The sequence below is a fragment of the Bombina bombina genome, chromosome 5 (genome assembly GCF_027579735.1).
Source record: "Bombina bombina isolate aBomBom1 chromosome 5, aBomBom1.pri, whole genome shotgun sequence".
In the NCBI taxonomy this organism is placed as follows: domain Eukaryota; kingdom Metazoa; phylum Chordata; class Amphibia; order Anura; family Bombinatoridae; genus Bombina; species Bombina bombina.
In genome coordinates this window covers 513,432,053-513,444,902 of record NC_069503.1, presented here as the reverse complement: position 1 = coordinate 513,444,902, position 12,850 = coordinate 513,432,053, and the positions used below count along the sequence as shown (strand labels likewise).

Genomic DNA, 12,850 nt, shown 5'->3' with positions numbered 1-12,850 from the left:
ATATGCTTAAAAAGTGGTAATTTAAAAACTAAATTCCCAAAAATGAATGAAAATGTAGTGACATTGCAATATAAACTAAATATCTATGTTGCTTGCTTTTTTAAAATTTATTTATTTTTTAAAACTGAGTTTATTCCTATGACTGTAGCGCAGATACAGCACTTAAAAGGATAGAAATATTGAAATTTAAATGTGCATGGGTGCATTTTAGTTTGAAATAGAACTCCCATTAGCAAAAAAGCCACTAGAATTAAACTTTTTGCATGCATCAAGTAAAATGTTTTTGCTCGCGCACTAACCCGATGTGTGCAAAAAGCAGAAGTTAGAATATCGCAAACACATTAACGTAAGTCAATGGAGCAAAAAAAAGTGGAAAAAAATAATATCCTATTGCGTGCAAACCTGATCACATATTCTGGGCTACACTAACCCAACATGAAATAATAATATTTCCCATTCCAATGTTCTTCACATAGCAGAATATGTTCTAAGTATTCATAAATACATATTTCTACATATATCTAATAGTATTTTGGTACAATATATATTTATAGCTATATATATATAGATATATATATACAGGTAGCCCTCAGTTTACGCCGGGGTTAGGTTCCAGAAGGAATGGTTGTAAATCAAAACCGTTATAAATTGAAACCCAGTTTATAATGTAAGTCAATGGGAAGTGAGGGAGATAGGTTCCAGGCCCCTCTCAAAATTGTCATAAGTAACACCTAAAACATCATTTTTAAAGCTTTGAAATGAAGACTTTAAATGCTAAACAGCATTATAACCTAATAAAATAATTACACAACACAGAATATATAATTAAACTAAGTTAAATGAACAAAAACATTTGCTAAACAGCATTATAAACCTAATAAAATAATCACACAACCCAGACTTCACTTGCATTTTTTTGCAAACAGTTCTTTCTATGCATTCCAATCTGGACTGATTTATAGACAGGAAGATCTTGTTCCTTTGAAATCTGCTCGATAGCTCAGGTCTCGTTAAACTGATTCATTTCAGCTTGCTTGGCTTTGCTGCAACACAAGCGGACACCTCCACCTACTGGCTATTTTAATCAATGCACTGCTTCTCAATACTTTTCAATAGCAGTCACATGACTGGAAAAAAAGGTTGCTATTCTGAAACGGTGTAAACTGAACCGTTGTAAAACGAGGGCCACTTGTACTGTATATATAATTATATATAGGCATAAATATACATATCTATATAGGAATATATATTTATAAATACTTAGAACATATTCTGCTATGTGCAGAACATTGGAATGTGAATTATGTACAGAATATATACAGTAAAAAACTTTATTAAATATGGATATTGCATAAATATGTTTTTTCATGTTTTCATCAACTTAACTGAAAAGGGCTACAATGCACTTATATATATATATATATATATATATATATATATATATATATATATATATATATATATATATATATATATATATATATATATGTGTGTGTGTGTGTGTGTGTATGTATGTATTTATGTGTTTATACGTGTATATATGTCTGTAAACACATATATACACATATAAAATGTATAGATACATATGTACACATATATAGACATAGCTACAGTATATACATACATATACATATTTAGACATATATATATATATATGTATGTATCTCTAGGTTATAGCCCTTCGCCTGCATTTTTTTCCATACACCTGAGACTTCATATCTTTGTGCCCTTATAACTTTTTTGTGCAATATTGTTTTTAATAATTTTATTAGATGGTGTTATTATGAGTGTAACTGTTCTTTGTAATGTATTTGTCTTGTGTTTTGTGACACTTTTGTTTTGCAAAACATTTAACCAGAGCTTTGAGGATGCAATATCCCGATGCACGTTAACTTCAACTGCACTCATGCGATCGTGTTTACTTTCAACTTGTAGAAGGAGCAATAAACTCAACATGATAAAACCGATATCGCTCGCGCATAACTGTCAGCACGCCACTCGTAATCTGGCACTTAAGTGGGAAAGTGCAGAGATGTAGAAAATGCACTGCACTGTGAGCCCAGGGCCATAGGTTGGACAATCCATCACTTTACAACTAGTTGCTAATGCTAGGTTGGACACTGCGATTTTTTATTGATTATTTTTAGACTCATTAGGAAATGTAAAGGGAAAAATATTGCTTTCTACAATTTTAAACAACTTTCCAATGTACTTCTATTATTAAATTGTCTTTGTTTTCTTGTTATTCTTTGTTGAAAAGCAGGAAGGTAAGCTCAGACGTGGACACGTGTTTGCAGCACTAAATGGCAGCGGTTTTGCAACATGATCAAGAGCACTAGATGGCAGCACTATTTCCTGTCATGTAGTGCTCCAGACGTGCACGCTACCTCTATCTAGATATCTCTTCGACAAAGAATAAAAAGAGAACAACGCAAATTTGAGAATAGAAGTAAATTGGAAGCTTTTTTTTTTTAAATAGTATTCTGTATCATAAAAGAAAACATTTGGGGTTCATCATTCTTTAAAGGGACATTCTAATGTCAACACTAAATGCAATGTTTTATTTCATTAAAAAGGCATGTGTTTCACTGCTTCAAAAGGGTTAAACACCAGCATTCCGCTCTAGATGCGGATACAGGCAGTGATTGGAGCATACACATGTATGCCTGCTTCTTATTTGCTCACCACCTGTATCCTCATCTGGAGTGGCACAATAGCAAACAACTGACTTATCTATTTAACAATTTGCAGTAATTAAAAACATTATAAAATAAAATAAACCCCAAATCTTTTATTTTATTATTCAGATAGGGCATACAATTTTAAACAACTTTCCTTTATACTTCTAGCATCTAATTTGCTTTGTTCTCTTGGTATCCTTTTGTTGAAAAGCATACCTAAGTACGCTCTGGAGCTGGGAGCTAACGGTTGATTGCTTTCTCTAAATATTTGCCACTTTTCATTGGCTTAGTAATGTGTTAAAGGGACACTAAATCCAATTTTTTTTCTTCCGTGATTCAGATAGAGCATGCAATTTTAAGCAACTTTCTAATGTATTCCTATTATCAAATTTTCTTCATTCTCTTGGTGTCTTTATTTGAAATGTAAGAATGTAAGTTTAGATGCCGGACCATTTTTGGTGAACAACCTGGGTTGTTCTTGCTGATTGGTGGATAAATCCATTCACCATTCAAATAAAGATAGCAAGAGAATCACAAAAGAAAAAATTTGGGTTCAGTGTCCCGTAAAAGCTAGCTCCCAAAAGTGCACTGCTGCTCCTTCAATAAAGGATACCAAGAGAATTAAGCTAAATTGATAATACAAGTAAACAGGAAAAATGTTGGGAATCATGTCTTTAAAAAAATAAAAAGCTCTCACAAAACAAAGCAATTTTATTTTACACTAGCATGATGCCCCTTTAAGAGTTTTTACTGTGCTGGGCAAGATATCCAAATAGTTGAAATGTTAATGTATTATATCATAAGTATAAAAATCCAAATTACATTTACGTTTGAATTTCCAATATAAAAATAAAAGGTGGGGAATATAAATTAAACATATTTAAAAACTCATATGCTTTTCAAATGCTAGCTTTTTATTACTCTTCTCGTATACATCTTTTTGGATCTGTGTTTTAGGGATTAATAAAGAAAGTCTGTTGGAAGCGAACCAAACAAATCCCATTAATTGTCAGCTGAAGTTAATACTGTAAAACATGATAAACCGTATCATTTTTTGGCACTGAAATTACTAAACATATTTTTGCTAGCTCACTTCTGTAGATATAGGGCCCTCATGTGGACATAATTTAACATGAAGATATTTTTTTGCAAAATAACACACTAACCTTTATTTAGAAGTCTTCTTTAATAGCTTCTAAATACAAAACTAAAAAAATGCTATGCTGTATTAAAGGGACATGAAACCCAAAATTTTTCTTTCATGATTCAGATAGAGAATACAATTTTAAACAAAATTCCAATTTACTTCTATTATCTAATTTGCTTCATTCTTTAGATATCCCTTGTTGAAAAAATAACAGTACACATGGGTGAGCCAATCACATAAGGCATCTATGTGCATCCACATAGATTTCAAGAGAATGAAGCAAATTAGATAATAGAAGTTAATTGGAAAGTTGTTTAACATTACATGCTCTTTCTTAACCATGAAAGAAAAAAACATAATTTATGCTTACCTGATAAATTTATTTTTCTTGTAGTGTATCCAGTCCACGGATCATCCATTACTTGTGGGATATTCTCCTTCCCAACAGGAAGTTGCAAGAGGACACCCACAGCAGAGCTGCTATATAGCTCCTCCCCTCACTGCCATATCCAGTCATTCGACCGAAACAAGACGAGAAAGGAGAAACCATAGGGTGCAGTGGTGACTGTAGTTTAATTAAAATTTAGACCTGCCTTAAAAGGACAGGGCGGGCCGTGGACTGGATAAACTACAAGAGAAATAAATTTATCAGGTAAGCATAAATTATGTTTTCTCTTGTTAAGTGTATCCAGTCCACGGATCATCCATTACTTATGGGATACCAATACCAAAGCTAAAGTACACGGATGATGGGAGGGACAAGGCAGGATTAAACAAAAGGAACCACTGCCTGAAGAACCTTTCTCCTAAAAACAGCCTCCGAAGAAGCAAAAGTGTCAAATTTGTAAAATTTTGAAAAGGTGTGAAGCGAAGACCAAGTCGCAGCCTTGCAAATCTGTTCAACAGAGGCCTCATTTTTAAAGGCCCAGGTGGAAGCCACAGCTCTAGTAGAATGAGCTGTAATCCTTTCAGGGGGCTGCTGTCCAGCAGTCTCATAGGCTAAGCGTATTATGCTCCGAAGCCAAAAGGAGAGAGAGGTTGCCGAAGCTTTTTGACCTCTCCTCTGTCCAGAGTAAACGACAAACAGGGCAGATGTTTGACGAAAATCTTTAGTAGCCTGTAAGTAAAACTTCAAGGCACGGACTACGTCCAGATTATGCAAAAGACGTTCCTTCTTTGAAGAAGGATTAGGACACAATGATGGAACAACAATTTCTTGATTGATATTCCTGTTAGAAACCACCTTAGGTAAAAACCCAGGTTTGGTACGCAGAACTACCTTGTCTGAATGAAAAATCAGATAAGGAGAATCACAATGTAAGGCAGATAATTCAGAGACTCTTCGAGCCGAGGAAATAGCCATCAAAAACAGAACTTTCCAAGATAAAAGTTTAATATCAATGGAATGAAGGGGTTCAAACGGAACTCCCTGAAGAACTTTAAGAAACACAAATTTTCCCAAATTTTGAAATAACAGTGAAAAAATGCAGTTACACTAACGAAATTTTTACAGTGTATGTAATAAGTTAGCAGAGCATTGCACCCACTTGCAAATGGATGATTAACCCCTTAATACCAAAAACGGAATAACAAATGACAAAAACGTTTTTTATACAGTCACAACAACTGCCACAGCTCTACTGTGGCTTTTTACCTCCCTCAATATGACTTTTGAAGCCTTTTGAGCCCTTCAGAGAAGTCCTGGATCATGCAGGAAGAAGCTGGATGTCTGTGTCTGTAATTTTTGCTGTGCAAAAAAACGCCAAAATAGGCCCCTCCCACTCATATTACAACAGTGGGAAGCCTCAGGGAACTGTTTCTAGGCAAAATTCAAGCCAGCCATGTGGAAAAAACTAGGCCCCAATAAGTTTTATCACCAAACATATGTAAAAAACGATTAAACATGCCAGAAAACGTTTTAAAATACACTTTTATAAGAGTATGTATCTCTATTAATAAGCCTGATACCAGTCGCTATCACTGCATTTAAGGCTTTACTTACATTACTTCGGTATCAGCAGCATTTTCTAGCAAATTCCATCCCTAGAAAAATATTTTAACTGCACATACCTTATTGCAGGAAAACCTGCACGCTATTCCCCCTCTGAAGTTACCTCACTCCTCAGAATATGTGAGAACAGCAAAGGATCTTAGTTACTTCTGCTAAGATCATAGAAAACGCAGGCAGATTCTTCTTCTAAATACTGCCTGAGATAAACAGTACACTCCGGTACCATTTAAAAATAACAAACTTTTGATTGAAGAAATAAACTAAGTATAAAACACCACAGTCCTCTTACGATCTCCATCTTAGTTGAGAGTTGCAAGAGAATGACTGGGTATGGCAGTGAGGGGAGGAGCTATATAGCAGCTCTGCTGTGGGTGATCCTCTTGCAACTTCCTGTTGGGAAGGAGAATATCCCACAAGTAATGGATGATCCGTGGACTGGATACACTTAACAAGAGAAATGTCGGTTTCATGTCCCTTTAAAGGACCAGTAAATACAGTAGATTTGCATAATCACCAAATGCATGATAAAAAGAAAATGCAAAAGCACTTAGAGGTCAATTTATCAAGCTGCGGAGGACAGGGGCGCATATATGCGCCCCTTTCCACCGCAGCTCGCCTATTGCGGGCTGACTTTTCTGCTCGCATGCAATGGAGCCCCCTGCCCACGCACAGCCAATCACGTGCGAGCAGGAGCTGTCAATCTCCCCGTTGAAATTCGCCACCTAAGAGGTGGTGAAAGGGTAAGGAAGCAGCGATCTGATGACTCTTGCTTGTTAAATACGGCGTGCAGGTTCTCTTGTGAGAACCTGCAGTAGTAGGCAGGCAAAAGCCTGCCGAAGAGGTTGATAAATCGATCCCATAGGCTGAACTTCAAATGAGAAGTAGATTTTTTTTTCTGATAAATTTCATAGTTATGTCTAATTTCCACTCCTCCTGTATCATGTGACAGCCATCAGCCAATCACAAATGCATATACGTATAGTATGTGTGTCTTGCACATGCTCAGTAGGAGCTGGTGACTCAAAAAGTGTAAATATAAAGACTGTGCACATTTTGTTAATGAACGTCATTTGGAAAGTTGTTTAAAATTGTGTGCTCTGCCTCTATCTGAATCATGAAAGCTTAATTTTGACTTAAGTGTCCCTTTAATTGGATTTCTATTTTTATGTACTGTTCAGGTTTGATAATGAATTTAGGTAATTGTTATATTCAGTCACAGAGACGGGCTAGTACTGTGTTCTTTAGAATAAATGTTGAGGACACAATACATTTGTATGAAAAATATATAGCAGAAATATGGTCTAAATAGCTCTAGTGTCACTTAAAAGGGACACAAAAGGTTTTTTTTTGTTTCATCTTAAAGGGATAGAAAGGTGGAAACTGAAATGTACATGGGTGCATTCACATATTAAATATAAGCATTTTAACTTTTTCTAGTAAATGTTGCTATTACTGTTTTTCAGCATCATACACACATATGCTGTGATGGCCTGTGCACCAGCATTCAAACACCACACCTTCTCAAGGAGTCGGCAGTAGCTTGTATAACACAAATTAAAGGGACAGTCAAATCAAAATGTAGCTGTCATGAAGGTTGCCTCTTATCTCAATGCATTTTGACAGTTTTTCACAGTTAAACACTGCTAGTTCATGTGTGTCATATAGGAAACATTGTGCACTGAAGGACTAAAATGCAGGTCTGTCAAAAAAACTGAGATGGGGGGGCAGTTTGCAGAGGCTTAGATACAAGGTAATCGCAGAGGTAAAAAGTGTATTAACATAACAGTGGGGCAAAGGAGTACAAGAAGCGCAAGAAGCCTTGAATTATTTATTTGTCACAACAAGTAAAAATATTCAACATAAAAACTTACATTCAAGTAAGTAAATTCGTGCACCAAGTATACAACACAGCCGCAGTACAGGACCGAATCCTCAGGTAGATATGTCCAAAACAGATTTCAAAAAGGACCGCCGAACAAAGTCGGCGTCTGACGTCACTATAGGTTCCGGCACCGGAGCGTCCCCCTGCAGGCCTAAGCCTCCTAGACCGCTATTGCTGATGCTGTAACCGGAGCACAGGAGTACTGTATCCCTACGCGTTTCGTCTGGATCCCAGCCGGACTTTTTCAAGGGTTGTTGGATAGTGAAATTAATGGAATGTTAAAACACTGCTATGGGCCATCTATTTATACCAAAGGAGAGGAGCGCCCTCTATCGGTATATTAATAAAATGACATAATGATGGCCAGCATTAGTATAAGATTGAATACAGGATAAAATACATACACTGACAAATTACATTTAAAATAAACAATCAGTAACACTAAGGGTGTGTTACTACTAGGGGGCGCACAGGACCTTATATGATTATTATGTAAATAGGCTAAGAGAGAAGAGAACAAGATATTACATATAATAACTATAATAAAATATACTATACGGAATAATGTAAACAAAAGTGAAACAATTCTTATAAATATGGGACTATGAGAAACATAGGATACAACACAAATAATAACAAATACAGTAATAAGAAATTCCTGAAAGGTTCTTATCTGGAAATGCTGTCTTCTTCTGCAATGTTATATAGATGGTAAATGTCCCAATTGGGGTGGGTATAGTCCCAAATGATGAATGTGATCAAATACCAGGATGATCAATGATCAGGAACACAGATGATGACTGGAGTCAGCTGCTTTGTCAGGGAAATCAGGATCTAAGAGCAAGTTTTCTCTGTGAAAAAAATCACAAAAAGACAAAGGCGCCTCCTAGTGTAATACAGTTGGTGAAAGAGATTTGATAGGTAATCAAAAAGGTACTCACAAGTGGAGCAGCACCCAATTGTGCTAAATCAAACAGACTGGGATCTCACAGTGTCCCAGCTCACTGACACTGCAAGGAAACTGGTTTCTAAAATGTCTTGCCGGACTGACTGAGCTCAGACTCTCACAAAGAGGTTTACATAAAACCAAATTTTATTAATAAAATAAAAATCTCAGTGTCTCATGACACTAGATATTAAAAGAACAAGCAACGCGTTTCTCAGACTGCTGTCTGTTTCATCAGGCTTCCTGATGAAACAGACAGCAGTCTGAGAAACGCGTTGCTTGTTCTTTTAATATCTAGTGTCATGAGACACTGAGATTTTTATTTTATTAATAAAAACATAATTTATGCTTACCTGATAAATTCCTTTCTTCTGTTGTGTGATCAGTCCACGGGTCATCATTACTTCTGGGATATTATCTGCTCCCCTACAGGAAGTGCAAGAGGATTCACCCAGCAGAGTTGCTATATAGCTCCTCCCCTCTACGTCACCTCCAGTCATTCGACCAAAGACCAACGAGAAAGGAGAAGCCAAGGGTGTAGTGGTGACTGAATTATAATTTAAAAAATATGTACCTGCCTTAAAAAACAGGGCGGGCCGTGGACTGATCACACAACAGAAGAAAGGAATTTATCAGGTAAGCATAAATTATGTTTTCTTCTGTTATGTGTGATCAGTCCACGGGTCATCATTACTTCTGGGATACCAATACCAAAGCAAAAGTACACGGATGACGGGAGGGATAGGCAGGCTCATTATACAGAAGGAACCACTGCCTGAAGAACCTTTCTCCCAAAAATAGCCTCCGAAGAAGCAAAAGTGTCAAATTTGTAAAATTTGGAAAAAGTATGAAGCGAAGACCAAGTTGCAGCCTTGCAAATCTGTTCAACAGAGGCCTCATTCTTAAAGGCCCAAGTGGAAGCCACAGCTCTAGTGGAGTGAGCTGTAATTCTTTCAGGAGGCTGCTGTCCAGCAGTCTCATAGGCTAAACGTATTATGCTACGAAGCCAAAAAGAGAGAGAGGTAGCAGAAGCTTTTTGACCTCTCCTCTGTCCAGAATAAACGACAAACAGGGAAGAAGTTTGGCGAAAATCTTTAGTTGCCTGCAAGTAGAACTTGAGGGCACGAACTACATCCAGATTGTGTAGAAGACGTTCCTTCTTTGAAGAAGGATTTGGACACAAGGAGGGAACAACAATCTCTTGATTGATATTCCTGTTAGAGACAACCTTAGGTAAGAACCCAGGTTTAGTACGCAGAACTACCTTGTCTGAGTGAAAGATCAGATAAGGAGAATCACAATGAAGGGCTGATAACTCAGAGACTCTTCGAGCCGAGGAAATAGCCATTAAAAATAGAACTTTCCAAGATAACAATCTTATATCAATGGAATGAAGGGGTTCAAACGGAACACCCTGTAAAACGTTAAGAACTAAGTTTAAACTCCATGGCGGAGCAACAGTTTTAAACACAGGCTTGATCCTAGCTAAAGCCTGACAAAAGGCCTGGATGTCTGAATTTTCTGACAGACGCCTGTGTAACAAGATGGACAGAGCTGAGATCTGTCCCTTTAATGAGCTAGCCGATAAACCCTTTTCTAAACCTTCTTGTAGAAAAGACAATATCCTAGGAATCCTAACCTTACTCCAGGAGTAATCTTTGGATTCACACCAGTATAGGTATTTACGCCATATTTTATGGTAAATCTTTCTGGTAACAGGCTTCCTAGCCTGTATCAGGGTATCAATAACCGACTCAGAAAACCCACGTTTTGATAAAATCAAGCGTTCAATTTCCAAGCAGTCAGCTTCAGAGAAGTTAGACTTTGATGTTTGAATGGACCCTGAATCAGAAGGTCCTGTCTTAGAGGTAGAGACCACGGCGGACAGGATGACATGTCCACTAGATCTGCATACCAAGTCCTGCGCGGCCATGCAGGCGCTATTAGAATCACTGATGCTCTCTCCTGTTTGATTTTGGCAATCAATCGAGGAAGCAGCGGGAAGGGTGGAAACACATAAACCATCCTGAAGTTCCAAGGTGCTGTCAAAGCATCTATCAGAACCGCTCCCGGATCCCTGGATCTGGATCCGTAGCGAGGAAGTTTGGCGTTCTGGCGAGACGCCATGAGATCTATCTCTGGTTTGCCCCAACGTCGAAGTATTTGGGCAAAGACCTCCGGATGAAGTTCCCACTCCCCCGGATGAAGAGTCTGGCGACTCAAGAAATCCGCCTCCCAGTTCTCCACTCCCGGGATGTGGATTGCTGACAGGTGGCAAGAGTGATACTCTGCCCAGCGAATTATCTTTGATACTTCTATCATTGCTAGGGAGCTTCTTGTCCCTCCCTGATGGTTGATGTAAGCTACAGTCGTGATGTTGTCCGACTGAAACCTGATGAACCCCCGAGTCTTTAACTGGGGCCAAGCTAGAAGGGCATTGAGAACTGCTCTCAATTCCAGAATGTTTATTGGCAGGAGACTTTCCTCCTGACTCCATTGTCCCTGAGCCTTCAGAGAATTCCAGACAGCGCCCCAACCTAGAAGGCTGGCGTCTGTTGTTACAATTGTCCAGTCCGGCCTGCTGAAAGGCATCCCCCTGGACAGATGTGGCCGAGAAAGCCACCATAGAAGAGAGTTTCTGGTCTCTTGATCCAGATTCAGAGTGGGGGACAAATCTGAGTAATCCCCATTCCACTGACTCAGCATGCACAATTGCAGCGGTCTGAGATGTAGGCGTGCAAAAGGAACTATGTCCATTGCTGCTACCATTAAGCCGATCACCTCCATGCATTGAGCTACTGACGGGAGTTGAATGGAATGAAGGACACGGCATGCATTTAGAAGCTTTGTTAATCTGTCTTCTGTCAGATAAATCTTCATTTCTACGGAATCTATAAGAGTCCCCAAAAATGGAACCCTTGTGAGAGGCAAGAGAGAACTCTTCTTTTCGTTCACTTTCCATCCATGCGACCTTAGAAATGCCAGAACTAACTCTGTATGAGACTTGGCAGTTTGAAAGCTTGAAGCTTGTATCAGAATGTCGTCTAGGTACGGAGCTACCGAAATTCCTCGCGGTCTCAGAACCGCCAGAAGGGCACCCAGAACCTTTGTGAAGATTCTTGGAGCCGTAGCCAATCCGAATGGAAGAGCTACAAACTGGTAATGCCTGTCTAAGAAGGCAAACCTTAGATACCGGTAATGATCTTTGTGAATCGGTATGTGAAGGTAAGCATCCTTTAAATCCACTGTGGTCATGTACTGACCCTTTTGGATCATGGGTAAGATTGTCCGAATAGTTTCCATTTTGAACGATGGAACTCTTAGGAATTTGTTTAGGATCTTTAAATCCAAGATTGGCCTGAAAGTTCCCTCTTTTTTGGGAACCACAAACAGGTTTGAGTAAAACCCTTGTCCTTGTTCCGACCGCGGAACCGGATGGATCACTCCCATTAATAATAGATCTTGTACACAGCGTAGAAACGCGTCTTTCTTTATTTGGTTTGTTGACAACCTTGACAGATGAAATCTCCCTCGTGGGGGAGATAATTTGAAGTCTAGAAGGTATCCCTGAGATATGATCTCTAGCGCCCAGGGATCCTGGACATCTCTTGCCCAAGCCTGGGCGAAGAGAGAGAGTCTGCCCCCCACTAGATCCGGTCCCGGATCGGGGGGCCCTCGGTTCATGCTGTCTTAGGGGCAGCAGCAGGTTTTCTGGCCTGCTTGCCCTTATTCCAGGACTGGTTAGGTTTCCAGCCTTGTCTGTAACGAGCAACAGCTCCTTCCTGTTTTGGTGCAGTGGAAGTTGATGCTGCACCTGCTTTGAAATTCCGAAAGGGACGAAAATTAGACTGTCTAGCCTTAGCTTTGGCCTTGTCTTGAGGTAGAGCGTGGCCCTTACCTCCTGTAATGTCAGCGATAATTTCTTTCAAACCGGGCCCAAATAAAGTTTGCCCCTTGAAAGGTATATTAAGTAATTTGGACTTAGAAGTTACATCAGCCGACCAGGATTTTAGCCACAGCGCCCTACGTGCCTGAATGGCGAATCCTGAATTCTTAGCCGTAAGTTTGGTTAAATGTACTACGGCCTCCGAAACGAATGAATTAGCTAGTTTAAGGACTCTAAGCCTGTCCGTAATGTCGTCCAGCGTAGCGGAACTAAGGTTCTCTTCCAGAGACTCAATCC

General features: G+C 38.8%; 1 protein-coding gene across 1 annotated transcript in view; it reads right to left on the bottom strand.

Moving 5' to 3' along the window:
- Positions 1-12,850, bottom strand: part of BBS9 (Bardet-Biedl syndrome 9) — a 1,102,055-nt gene that overhangs the window by 985,898 nt on the left and 103,307 nt on the right. The gene's annotated exons all lie outside the window — the stretch shown is intronic.